Consider the following 12,314-nt stretch of genomic DNA (forward strand, 5'->3'; position numbering starts at 1 on the left):
TCCCTGGTCTACAGGGCTAAACTTGAGTGCTGCAGTGAATTTGACTAAAGAGCTAAACTCTCAAGAAGTAAGAGACTGCGTATGAAGTTGCAGCCCACTGTATGTTTATTTAACAAAGCAAAAGGAAGGCTGGCTATTTTACTTATTTCCTTAATAAATAAATAAATAAATAACTACATAAATAATGCACAGCCACACCAGGGATTTATTAGAGGACAGTTCCCACCAGCATCTCCTTTGTAGAATCGTCATGAGCGGATATTTGATTGTTCGGTGAGGTTGGATTGGGATGTACTGCTTCAGGCTCTTCCATCTTCTACCATTAATTAAAAAAGAGTGTTTATCAACACTGTCATAAACTGCACTCTAAAAGATGCTTTTGAAACTGTGACTTTGGTCTAGCATACCTCACACAATGCAAAGACACAATAATAGAAGTCTATAGTCAAAATATTTCACGTTAGAAGGCCAACATTTGTAGAGCAACTGACAGCCTATTCACACCGCACCACACTGTGACCACACATTGAACCTGAGTGGAACATAACTATTTATTCTCTCTGTCATTTCATCTGCAACTACACAACCTGACAGTGTTGGAAGAAACTCTCATGCAGGTGTCCACATGTTTACTGGAGCATGCGGGCGGTATTAGTTGTTTGGTCATCAGTCACACTGTTTTTGGCTGTTAAGAGAACAGAAACATTAATCCAATTGTTGATTCAACAAACTGTAGCTTTTAAGCCAAATGGAGAGTTCAGGATTTATAACAACTAAAATATCACAAGTGGAGACTGAACTCTTTTAAACACCTCCAAATATTCAGGTTTAAGACCACGGAATATTTTCATTTTTAATAAAACATTTTACGAGAAGTAACTACAGGATTGGCAAACAAAGGTCTTGATGTGGTGATGAAAAAGAGAATATTATGTTTTGATCAACAGTACTGTATGAACCCTATAATGTACTGACTTCTCATGCAAGCACAGTCCTTTTGCATGCGTCCCTTATCTGTCTTTCAGAGACAAATCTAATACCTTCCTGTTACTCTCCCATTATACGCTGTCACTCCGTGGCATTTCCACAAACCTTTGCTTCAGTGAGAAAACATGATGGCCCCCATTTGAAAGCATGTTAAAAAGGTCACACATCCAAATAAATGCCAAAAATGTCAAAGTATTTCTCCTTATATAAACACTCAAGCAAAACAGAGGTTTGCTTCACACACTGAGAGAACCCAGTCTAGTTGAAAGGACTCGATATAATGTGAGCTTGGCCTTTAATTAAATAGTGCAGGATTGATTTTTGTTTGGCCACAGCTGAATGGAACTGCAGGAAAAAACTTTGCTTCATTAAGACATGGCACAGTGTCCAATATGATTAGATGGCTTTTAGAGGGTGATTAAAAGTACTACTAAAACTGCAAATTACAAAGCTTTTGTTAAAAAGATGATTATTGCTTGTTTTCTAAGAATACAACACATTTTCTGCATTTTTCTACTGAGTTTCACAACAACTGAACTATACTTGCATTTCTGATAAACAGTGTGTGTTTGCTTTTCAGAGTAAAGAAGGTATGTTTTACTTTAACCATTATCTGATGGCAAAACTTGCTGGGTATGTATTCATTGTGACTTTTGTCAAGGTTATAGAGACAGCCTCAGTGCTAAACTCTTCCTTAACACAAGAGAAACAATGAAAAAATGAGCATTTTGCTTGGCAATGACTGAGGTTTGTTATGTTAGGGAAAAGATAGTGATAATCCATCACATCAGATGTATTTATGTATTTGTTTGTTTGTTTGTTTATTATTTGTATTTATATGGTTTTTCCAGATTAACTCAAAGATTAAGAGTTTATGGACTTTTTTTGGAAAGATAGTTAAAGCCCCTGACCTAACCAAAGTAAATCTATTACTGAGCTATTAATTGAGACTGTGCAGCCTGTGCTGGAAAAGAAGTGTGAAAATATTTCATGGAGTTTTAAAACATGTGCTCCAGCAGGCTCTTACACAATCACAGACCTAGAGTGAGATACAGATCACGTGAGTGATGTATATTATGAAAAATTTTAAAAATCAGTAATCAAAATACTTAAACCAGAAATTAATTTCATAAAGTCCTTTTTTTTTTTCAAATTTTACCATCCATAGTAATGGTGGTGTTTTGTCAACATAATGAACAAGCAAATGGTGTAGGGTAATAAATGAATGTGTTAAATGAAATGGAAAATGAAAGGGTGACGTTGTATGTGTCTTTTTTGCACTTTCACTGTCTTATGTGTTCTCATACTTGGCTCCCAGTAAGAGGCAAACTTGATTAAAGACATAATGACAAATCCTTATGCTGAAAAGAGTAGACATGAAAAACAGGTGTAATTATTGTTCCTGGTAATAACAAACCATTTAGTTGTAACTGTATTAAAGGGGGCTCTACTGGCAAGATTTCATAATTATATTTTTGTTAGTATCTTCAATAAATAAGAATTTATAGCTATTTCAGAATTATAGTGAAGAAAATATATAAGAGGAAAAGGCAGAGATTGTAAAGTATTAATCTTACTTTGGTGACATTTTGTAACCATGCCAGTATCCATTAAACTCATTGCAGAATGATTGATAGAGCGCAACGGTTGACTCCATGATTAAAGTGTTTATTTCAGTATTTTGAATGACATTTTAAATCTACGATTTTATTGCAATTTTTTATTGATTGTTATATCTTACATGGTTTTCAAATAGTTAAAAACAACAGATAGTTACATGCAACTCTCAAATGTATTTTCAGTAGCCCAAGCCCCTGTACTAATATTGTAAGGCAAAATGCTCTCCAGAGCCTCGGTGAAAAACTACCCTCAAGCTCCAGTCACAAAATACAATACAGAAAGATCTTCATCCCACATGCTGTGCTACAGCTTGACTTGACTGATTAATCGCTTTGCTATCTCATTGGTCTCCTTGATATTAGAAGAAAGTAATAAATGCTTATGCCTCTGGGTCTTTGGCACAACTTTAGAAGGCAAGGCAGGAGAAAATTGCTTACAGTAGAGAAGAGGAAGCTCGCTTGTGCTGCAAAGAGTATTTTGACCATTCACACAATAGCTAGTTTGGCCGTAACTTTGAAAGCTGCAGCCATTGATTGTTTATTTTAAGAATGGTTTGAGACTAAATGTCTGATTTCAGGATGATAATACTTATATCGCTCTCCTTCCCACGCATACAGAAAGTTAAATACTGTAGATGTGTCACACATTGACACATAAAAATTGCTGACACATGTTTTAATTAAGATGCTTTATTTAGAGATGTTGAACTATCCTAATCAGCAACCCTAAAATGTTGTGTTTGGTAACTTCACAAAAAAAAGTTTAAAAAGTTTGACTTTATTCTAGGGTTTATGAGCATCATAGCCAAAATTTACCCATTAGAATTCTCAACTCCCACAAATCCAACTGAGTTTCACAGCCATTGTTTATAACAATATTGTTACTTGCATTGTAAATTGTTGTAATGATTATTAACAGGTGCTGTGTGACACAGACTTAAGTGTGACAGGAACAAACTACTGACAGTGGATGATTCAGCCAGTACATGCAATCATGTTACACAATGGTGGCCTCCTCCTCCTAGCCTATAGCTAAAAATTATACTCATAATCCAATACTGTGAATACTCAAAAAGGTTAATGCTTCATGCAAAAACTGGGCAAAGTTTTAGAAGTAAAGACAAAGATCTCATCCTGTTTCAGTGGGAACAAAGAGCTCCATATGGTCAAAACATTTTTGGTAGTGTCCTGTGGCGTTACTTTTACTTTATTCTGACATATAGCATGTGTCTTAGGTTTTAGTAATCATTTTTAATCCAGATTCATTTGCCTACAAAAATAGGTTCAAGGTTAGGAAATGTGGTGCTAAGAATTCCATACTACATCTTTTATTTTGCTTGTTTAAAAGACATTCAGCATCATGAATTAGTGAGTTGAATTAAAGAAAATCTCATTGGCTTCAAGGAGAAGTGAACATCAGTCCTCAATACAAATAGCTAAGATAAGAATGAAGAAGTGAAACGGAAAAAAACTCAATCACCACAAAGCAAGATTGATCAACTTAGCATGGTGTGTGTAATTCTTTCCTAAAGGCTCTGTGAAATGGCCATGAGCTTGTCATCTCTCAATCCACTCTCTGTGAATCCTCCTCTATCCCTGTATTTTCTCTCCAGCAACTCTGTTGCAAGTCTGCTCTCCCTCTCTGCTCTCTCTAATGCCTTCCTCTCATGCTCTTCTCGGTCCACTGGTCTCATCTCCCTCTACTCGTCTCTCCTCTCCATTTCCTGGAGCTAAACCAGCCAGTCTGGCTCTCTGTGCTTCTAATTCCTGTGTCCTGCTCTTTTACGAACCACACGTCTTTTGTCCTGTGCTTGTGGTGGAGGAGAAACCGTCACTGCGTCCTTGGGGGAGTCGCACTGGGCCGGAGGATTAATGTGATGTTTAGGTCTAAGCATATCGTCCATCATCCTGTACCACTTCCAGGATGCAGCAGCAGTTCTCTTCCCTCTGTTGCCCATCCTTGTGGGTGGGTTCTTTAGTTTCTAAAATGAAATAAGAATAAATTGTGTTGGTTTAACATACAGCCAAAGGTCTTGTGTTGCCAAGAAAAAAGACATAGCTTTTCTTTTTATTTGAGATTTTCCCATCAAGTTTTCTTCTTTATGTAAAATCACATCATGTGTATAAAAATGTAAGGATGGTAAATTTACAGTATTTGCAATTTTGAATTAAGCATTTTTATATTGCTGTTGTCACTGCTGTGTCGTTGCTATGGTGTTCTGGTTTATCAATAATTGCACTGCACTGCTGCCATACAGTTAGAAGGTCCTGGGTTTGAACTGCTGGCTGGCTGGTGGCTTTCTGTGCAGCGTTATCTTCAGGTACTCTGTCTTCTGCCCACAGACCAAAGACATACTTGTTTGGTTAATTTGTGAATTGCACATTGCATATTTGTCTATCTTTCTATATATGTTAGACAGAAAATATTGTTTTTTACTTATTGTTTTAAAAATGAATCCTCTAAAGAAAAGACTTGTTTCTTTTTTCTTTTTTTTTTGCCCGATAAAGGTGGGAAGACTATAAATTAACTTGAAATTGGCAAGCTTCTGAGAAAGACTTCAAGAACAACTTGTACCTAAAGTCTTCTTTATGGTGACATGGATTTTTGGATAACCACTCCAAGTAGCTGCACTTGGTTCCCCTGATTATGATGTTCTTGTTATTTAAAGAACATAACTGATTGGTTTGCAATGCACTTGCTGTACACTCTGCAAAAATCACAAAAGCGAGAAACACCACAAATGCTGCCAAAAAGTTGTGCGTTGGCCCTTTGATGGATAGGTGGCCTGTCCAGTGTGTACCCTGCCTCTCACTGCATGACAGCTGTGATAAGCCTGTAAATCAGATAAGCAAAGTAAACATCTTTTTCAAAATCCAACCCAGTAGTTCCAGTGTTTAAATAGGCATACATGGGAAACAAAATCAAGTTTCCTTCGAGGCATTCATCTTATTTTCTTACTATTTTCCCTTCAACTTAGACATGAGGCTATGTTTAATTGCTAAACAAATTTAATTAATAATAAGAACATTTATTAATGTTTATCTTTGTTTAGAATTTAAATTAGGCTATTAACTTGGTCACATTAAAGGACATTTTGGCAAAATTAGGCACTGAGAGATATTAATAATTTAGTGAAAGTGGAGAAGACAGATTTCCTTGAAGAATTTAAAGAAATTTTGATGTTTAATGTGGTGTCCTGGCACTCTTGTTCAGAGTCTCCCATACTCTAAGGCAGGAGTGTCCAACTCCAGACCTCAAAGTCCAGTGACCAGCAGGTTTTAGATGTGTCCTTGATCCAACACAGCTGATTTAAATGACTAGATTACCTCCTCAACAAGTTCTCTGGTAATGAACTAATCATTTGATTCAGGTGTGTTGACCCAGGGTGATATCTAAAACCTGCAGGACACCGGCCCTTGAGGCCTGGATTTGGACACCCCTGTTCTAAGTGGAAGGGCTTAGAGCATAAGAGCTGCAGCACCATGAACTGAACAGCAACTGGAGCAACAGGTGAGCATCTGATGGTCAAGCTTTGAGTCATGAGGCTCATAAAATGACATGGATCCAGTGACCTGTAAAGCCACCACCCACTAGGATAGGCATTGGCTTGAGTGTTGTGTGTTGAGTGTGCTAGAGTGAGAGGCACCTGGCAGTTGTGGGAATGCTCACACCGTCCCAGTGTGACTGGAATGTAGTTACTGCTCTTTCACAGCCAGCTATGAAAATTAAAAAAAAAAAAAATAATGATGATTTCATATTGTTTAGAGTTAACATTGCATCTACACTTCAAAACTTATTCAGGTACCTTTAGTGAAAATGTGTTTGCTTCAATAAAACGTAACTATTACCGAAGTGAGCCAAGTGATGGACATTTTCAACACATGTATCTACTGAAGAATCAGCAATTTAAAAGAGAAAGCATGACACACTGCAGACAGGGGAATGGTGTCATTTGATTCCAAGGGCACTGTCCCTATACCCCCAGTATGTGCACTGACCGCTTCAATTAAATGTAAAGTGACAGCTCTGTGATATGCAGTCATTTATGAACATAATTCATTATTTAACCTTTTGCGACAAAACTGACATTTTTTTTGTCTTCAACAATATATTGTTAAGATGAAAACATGAAACAAGTGACACTTCATAATTCAAATGTAATGACAGCATAAACTGTACTCTGTATGTGATTGCGCATATACATGGCCAATAAACGCGATTCTGATTCTGATGAAGGTAAAGATTATGACTAATGTCAAGAAGCTCTTCAGTTACCTCATATTTTCTAAATTAACAATTAGATAGGTAAGATAAACTGGGTACTCAATAACTCCTTATGTCACAAACATATACTACAGAGTGTGTATACAATGTACTTTTGTTGAGGTCCTACCGAGGTGTTTGCTTTTATGACTTTTGTGATTTCATTGAACCAAATGATCCAGTTTGGCCCATAAAAGCTGGTGAACCTAATGATGTGCACAGACAACGTAATAGCTTCTAACTAAGGGAATCAATTTTATTTCATTAGCTTTCAGTGGAAAGTTGCAAATATTAATATTTCCATGTATCCTTAATACATCACAAAACAGACATCAAGCTTTTAATTAATTTATGTGTAGCATTAAATAATGGTTGCCAGCTCCTTTAAATAAACTCAAAGTAGACAGTTTTTCCTAGACACATATTACTGATTTAATTGTCTTGTCCGTCCACACAAACCAACAATACACTCTTTAAACTGTGTATCTGTTTCAGGCTCACAGGGGGCTGGAGCCTTTCCCAGCACACAGTGGGTAAGACGCAGAGTATGGCCTTGACAGGTCGCCAGTCTGTCACACAGGGCTAACACATGCAGACAGACAAACACTTGTAGCAAAATTTGTCACCGACTTGGTTAAGTTGCATGTCCTTGGACTGTGAGAAAAGTAGAGCGCTGACCAGAAACTTACACTGAAAAAGAAATGAATTCATTTGAACAAACTGCTACCCACCTTGCTGCCCAAATGCAGTAATCATAAATAAATAATAGAAGCCTGGTTAATATCAGAATTATAGAGAAGTCCATTCGATTTGAGCTGTTCTTTGTCATTCAAGCTATTTCCAAGGATTTAGATATAAAATAAATATAAAAGAAATTGAATATGCATTTAATATGAATGAAAAATTGACATTGGACACAGGAAATATACTTTTTGCTCCAGTCCACCCTACAATAAAGTAATCCTTTCAGGAATTGTGTGTTTAATATTTCATTGAGTTAGGAAGGTTGGAAAGTAACTTGATGTTGTTAAGCTCTTGAAAAAGACTTCAGTATGACCTTATACCTTCTTTATGATATGAAATTGAATTTTCCATAATAGTGACCAAGAAGCTTTAGCCATGTTTGGTTTTCCAGATTATGATGTTCTGTGTCTTGTCATTTGAAGAGCATGAGTGGTTATTTTGGAATACACTTACACTGCACTTCTTCTTTTTATGGCCATGTTACGCTGTTGTACATACTGAACTCACAAAACACGCACACACAGGTAGATTAACTCAAAAAAGAAAAGCTTTTAATGTAAAAGTAATCCTGAGCTCACCTGTCAGGCAGTCAGTACTGAGCAGATGATGTTGACATGACACAAAGAGAGCTGGAGCTCTAAGGAGTACTATTTTTTTTTCATATGACAATTTAATAAACCAAATGCTGTCATTTATTTTTTCTAAATTAAATTTAGCTTCAGTCATTTCTTTTTCAACCATACCAATTGCCAGCAGACCCCAGGCGCACTACTGTTATCAAAACATTTTTACAAACAAATCTACGAAATGAGAATGTCTCATTTGCTGTTTTAGGTGCAGCAAATTCAAGGTGTGGTAACACGTTTTAAAAATACATGCAAGTCCATCTGTCTGTGCCTTGCATGCCACACACTCACACAAGCATAACCACATACACAGATACACACAACTTTTACCACCAAACTGGGTTTTTGCATTAATACTATCAAACTGTTCTTATAGTATTACATCTGGCAACGTGAAAACCCTGCGACCTCTCAATATGGAATAGGTCTATACTTTGGAGACTCCTGTCATTAGTTGTTGCAACACAAATTTGAAGAGTTTTTAATTATCTGAAGTAAAAAATAAAAAAATAAATTAAAATGGGGAAGCAACAACAAGTTCAGGAAAAGTGAGTAAACTGTAACAGTGAGACAGGGCGTATTACAGTAAGGCTAAGAAAGAGGGTTGTGGAGGAGGGGGGGGGGGGGGGGATATGTGACACAAAGCTTGGGAACAAGTGTTTGAGTGAATAGGTGTGGTGTGCAAAGTACGGAGAAAAGAATGGCATCATGTTTCATGTTCATGCGTGCAGAGTGACAGAGCTAATTATAGCCAACAGGATGCTCTTGTGTTCAAAGGAAGAAGACAAAGCTAAGCTAAGGGAGGAAATACTCAGCAGGTGGAAACAGCTGTGGAAAATCCCCGAAGGACAGAAGCACATTCGTCAGCAGGAGCGACTACTTATTAGCTGAAATTTTGCACGAGAAGTGTAATGCTGTGTCCTAATCACTTGTAAGGTTCAGTACCTTTCATGCTTTCCGCTATTCTCTCAAACAGTGCTCTTCTTGAAACAAAGTCACGTACTTCTTACCCCACAGCACTATCCTCACCCCTACCGCGTTTCACATGTCACTGTATCGTGTCAGTTTGTTTTGTTAAATCGCCAAGCTGCATGCAGTACTCAACCCCTGTGCATGATAGCAACTCACGAGGGTCACTCTTGTGCCATAAATACATTTCCTCAAACATTTCTGCTGATTCAGCACAACCACTGCACCAACATTCACGCTAAATGTGAACAGAAAGAGACTTGCAACCCAGATCCATGAAGTAAGAGGAAGAATGAGATGGCCTTGTGATGGAATAAATAGGTCGCTCAATTGTTTATTGCAAAATGCAAACTCAGCTGATGTATCACCTGATCTATGACTACAACCCAACAATTGTTCCCCAAAGAAAACTGCAGACTTTGCTTCATTTCTGCCTGAGCAGTGCTTTATTGAATGCATTTTTATTACCTAAATTCCATTTCTTGGGGTAAATTGGGGATCTACTAAGTACAGGGTGGGCCATTTATATGGATACAGCGTAATAAAATGGGAATGGTTGGTGATATCAAAGTCCTGTTTGTGGCACATTAGTATATGTGAGGGGGCAAACTCCTCAAGATGGGTGGTGACCATGGTGGCCATTTAGAAGTCGGCCATCTTGGATACAACTTTTGTTTTTTCAATAGGAAGAGGGCCATGTGACACATCAAACTTATTGGTAATGTCACAAGAAAAACAATGGTGTGCTTGGTTACAATGTAACTTTATTCTTTCATGAGTTATTTACAAGTTTCTCTTTGTTCACAGCCATTGACATGTCGAAGAGGTTAACACGTGAGGAGCGGATCGAAATTGTGTTGATATCTGGTGAACGCAGTAACCGGGTCATTGCAGCAGATTTCAATGCAAGACACCCTACAAGACCACCTATCTCCCATGCTACAGTTAGCAAACTGCTTGCTAAGTTTCGGGAAACTGGTTCAGTGTTGGATTTGCCAAAATGTGGACGCAAGAAAACTGTCACTAATGAAGAAACATCAGTGGCTGTCCTAGCTTCATTCAGCAAGAGCCCACAGCGTAGCACTCGCCGCATGTCACTGGAGAGTGGCATTAGTCGAACATCCCTTCGGCAGATATTAGCTACTCACAAATGGCACCCTTACAAACTCCAGCTACTGCAGCATCTCAACGAGGATGACCCAGATCGGCGCACAGAATTTGCAAAATGGGCAAAACAAAAATTGGAACAGGACCCTCAGTTCACGCAGAAGATTTTGTTCAGTGTTTTGTTCTCATTACGGTGTATCCATATAAATGGCCCACCCTGTATATCAGTTATTTGACACATTTATTTTAGCTCGTATTTTCGATATCATATATCATAATAAAAAATATTACTTTAACATTCTTTGTCTGTGGCCAAGACATTTTTGTGTTAGAAATAGCAAAAGCAGTTCAAATATGTAACTAGAGATACCTAAAATCAATGTAAGGCGAACAGAATGACATGGTGATATTTTAAGAGCTATGTTTTTTATGTGACTGCGCTATGGATTGACTTTTCTTTCTTTACGATACTTATTGATTATTATTATTATTATTATTCATTTTTTTTAGAACATATTACCATACAAAGTAGCTATAAGGGACAGACTATTTCTTTGTGAAATTGTATGATAGTTCATTACACTGTATGGGGGGGGATTCTAACTAACTCCAGGTCTCCACCCCCGTCAATTGATTTTTCTTTCGTTTCTTTGCAATGAGCAGAAATGCACACTCTATCTCAATTGTCAGAGGCAGGAGGATCCACTTATAGGTTCTTCTCAGGTAATTGCAATGCAAATGAGGTTCTTCAAAGATAAATTAGCCACCCTGAAAGAGAGGCCATGTCCTCAGTTGGCTGTCTGTCTAGTGGCCAGTCCAAAAAAAAAAGCCCCATTTTGTTTAATAAAAGATGACTGAAATCCTGGTGATCTGCTCTGCTTTGATCTCTAACTCTTGAGAAACAGCAGCATTCGATAAAACTGACCTTAACATGGATCAAAACTGTTTACCATGTATTATCATTTGAAGGACTGTATTGAATTTGCTATTTCATCACTAAGTAAATTAAAGGTAATTAAAGATGGCATCATAGGGCTGGGATTCAATTTCAATCTTCTCACTATTATTTTGAGATTTTTGGCTTTTTCACTTGTGTTTTGTAGTTTCTAAATAATTAAATATAATTAAAGATCAATGCAAAATTTCCCTTTGGTTAAGTGAAAACGTGCTTAAACATGCACAGTTTTTTTTTTACCCCTTTTTGAGAGCAGAATTAGTTACAGTGCACGTCCACTCAACCCTGGAAACAAGTAGTCTCATTTAGTCTGTTAACATTAGAGTCATGTAGAGTCTCCAACTGGGATAACAGAGAGTGAAATCATTCATGTTAATTTGTGCATACACAAGGTGCGACTGTGTGAGTAGCCATGCATTTTAATGAAGCTGACACTGAACTCTTGGGTGGCAGTGTGTTCAAGTGAGGAAAATATGTTGGTTGGAACAGCTTTGGCACTAATGCCTTACTTGGCCCTATGAAGGGGACACAAATTGTAGAGCATGTCCACAGAGAATTGATGTGTGCACTTTCTCATTGCAACTCAATTTATTACTGCAGTGATTAATGAAATCCTAATTAGTCATAACATGCCCCTACCTTTTGGATTTGTGCTCGGAATATATTCTAAAAACAGAATAAATTCATACTGTTTATTAATATCTCAGACATATGCTCAAATGCTTTAATCTTGTTACTCCAGATACTCTAGAATGTCACGATACACCGTCGCTATTATAATTAACACAAAAACATTTTATTTTGCAGTGCTGTTCAACAGATGCTTGTTTATGCAAAATTTATTGGAAAGGGGCTCAAATGCTTGGAAAGGCATGCATCAGAACTGTTTTGCGGGGAGCAGCACAGTGATCCCTTGAGTTTTTCTTTTATTTCTGTATTTCGGTGATGTATAAGGCAGTTGTTTAAAGGCTGATTTCAAGCACTCCTCACATACTGAGAGATTTACATACAAATTAGTATAAATTAAAATTGAAAAAAAAAAA

Source organism: Pundamilia nyererei, unplaced genomic scaffold (assembly GCF_000239375.1).
Source record: "Pundamilia nyererei isolate P.nyererei 1_Seehausen unplaced genomic scaffold, PunNye1.0 scaffold00002, whole genome shotgun sequence".
NCBI lineage: Eukaryota > Metazoa > Chordata > Actinopteri > Cichliformes > Cichlidae > Pundamilia > Pundamilia nyererei.